General features: G+C 53.0%; 1 protein-coding gene across 3 annotated transcripts in view; it reads left to right on the top strand.

Moving 5' to 3' along the window:
• The first annotated feature begins 247 nt into the window (after window positions 1-247).
• LOC102382093 (protein FAM111A) overlaps window positions 248-2046 on the top strand; it is a 14772-nt gene continuing 12973 nt past the window's right edge. The window contains exon 1 of one of the 3 annotated variants that reach the window (XR_003096181.1): window positions 248-943. The gene's annotated coding sequence lies outside the window, so the exon portion shown is untranslated. Of the gene's footprint in view, window positions 944-1955; window positions 1991-2046 lie in introns of those variants that run through there. The other 2 variants (XM_014524578.2, XM_014524579.2) reach the window with 2 other exon arrangements.

Raw genomic sequence — 2046 nt, 5'->3', positions numbered from 1 at the left:
GAGTGTGACCAGAGGGAAATCAACCTGGGTTATGTGGGGGGAACTGTTTTAAAATGTTATAGCTAGGTGAATGTAATCATTGAGGTTGTTTGATGCAAGTGGAACTACCCAGTGTGGTGGAATTATTCATTGATTGTTGAAGTTGTAAATTCACCCCCCGCTGTGTCCCCTGTGTCCCCACCGTCATGTCAGCCAATCAGAGCATGATAAAGCATTACAGACTTAGGCCTTTATTATATTAGAAAATATACTTTCTTCTCTTGATTAATCATTTCTGTATATAGTTATGTATGATAAAGAAACCCATTTGTCTATTGGACTTAAAGTAAATTCTTGGGCAGTGAGGTTGAGGGACAGAGACACCTCAGTCAGCAGCCCTGCCTGAGGGGGTTCCCAGGGCTACCGGCACCCTGAGGATCTAGAATCTGGTATATCACCCAGCCTAGTGTGCTGGCGAGGGTTACATTTGGGGGCTTATCCAGGATCCTTAGGGTGTGGATGCTCCTCTCCAACACCCAGTGACTCCAAGGGGCAGGAAGTCAGCCGGGGTTAGATCACCCCAGAAAGATAAACATCCAGGCATTTCTTAAAGGTATCCAGAGTAGGCGCTTGTACCACTTCTGGGGGGAGTCTATTCCAGACTCTGGTGACTCAGACACTAAAGAAGTTTTTTTTATGAACTCTTGACTCTTTATATAATTCATTACTAACATCCTTTCATTGCATAAGGATTAGCTTTGAAAAAGAAACCAGGATTGGGAATAAGAAACCAACGTCAGCCACATATACACCCAACAGGAAGTACAGAATTTAATCTTCTGCTGTAGTCTGCTCTGTTCAGACATCAGCGCTCATCTGACCTCCCCTTCTGTCATGATCCAGTGGAAACAGGCATCTGGTTCTGACTACACTACATGGAAAGGGACAGGGACTCAGAGTTTCAGTAAGTCATGGTTTTCTGCTTTGCAGGGAAAAAGCACAGTAGTTTGTTGTGTTTGGGAAGCATGAAAAATGTGATCTGAGAGGTGCCATGGGGGTCTAGGTAGCTACCCTACAACTCCCCTCCAGTTTTAAGGTGAAGAGGATAAAGGAATTTTATGGGGAATAGATTAGGGGCAGTGGAGGATATATGAGGAGATGCACTTGGGGAATATTGTGGGAGACATAGGCTGTAGGGAATGGTCAGTGGAAGTTGTCTGGGAGAAGGAAGAAGAAGGCAGATTATACTATAGGGCAGGGATTGGCAAACCCTGGCAGGCATGCCAAGAGTGGCACTTGAGGCCATTTTGCTTGGCATGCCACAGCCAGCCCCAGCTCTGGGTAGCTGCTGCCAGTGACGGAGCCTGGGCTGCTCCCAGCAGGGCTTACAGCATCCCAACTGCCTTCTGGGAGCAGCCCGAGCTTCAGCAGCTCCCCAGAGCCAGGGCAGCTGCAGCCGGGAGGCTCCAAACAGCTGTGCTGGCTCCTGCATCAGCTCCGCACCAGCGTGTGCAGGTGCACCTCAGAGTGGGCGGTGGGGGAGGGAGCCTGAGGCAGCGCAACCCGGGTCTCTCCCTCACTCCCAGCATGGAGGTGATGAGCCTGGCGCAGCTGTTTGGAGCCAGCGGGGCTGCATAGCTCCGGCATCAGCTCCGTGCTGGCGGCGACTGCACAGGCACCTCGGGGTGGGCTGCGCTGCCCTGCTGTCTGCTCTGAGGTGCCTGTGCAGTCGCCACCAGCACAGAGCTGATGCCGGAGCTATGCATCCCGGCGCAGCTGTTGGCACTCTGCCACTGCCTGCTGCTGCTGCCCAAGGCCTGGGCTGGCTCCAAACAGATGCTCTGGGTTCATCACCTCTGTGCCAGGAGTGGGGGAGAAACCAGGGCTGCGCTGCCTCAGGCCCCTCCCACCGCCTGCTCTGAGGCACACCTGACTGCACTGGTGCGGAGCTGATGCCGGAGCTGGCACAGCTATTTGGAGCCTCCCAGCTGCAGCTGCCCAGGCTCTGAAGGTAGCTGGGACACTGCAAGCCCTGCTGGGAGCAGCCCGAGCTCCAGCAGCTACCCC

Source organism: Alligator sinensis, unplaced genomic scaffold (genome assembly GCF_000455745.1).
Source record: "Alligator sinensis unplaced genomic scaffold, ASM45574v1 scaffold998_1, whole genome shotgun sequence".
Classification (NCBI taxonomy): Eukaryota; Metazoa; Chordata; order Crocodylia; family Alligatoridae; genus Alligator; species Alligator sinensis.
This window is presented reverse-complemented; position numbering and strand designations above follow the sequence as displayed.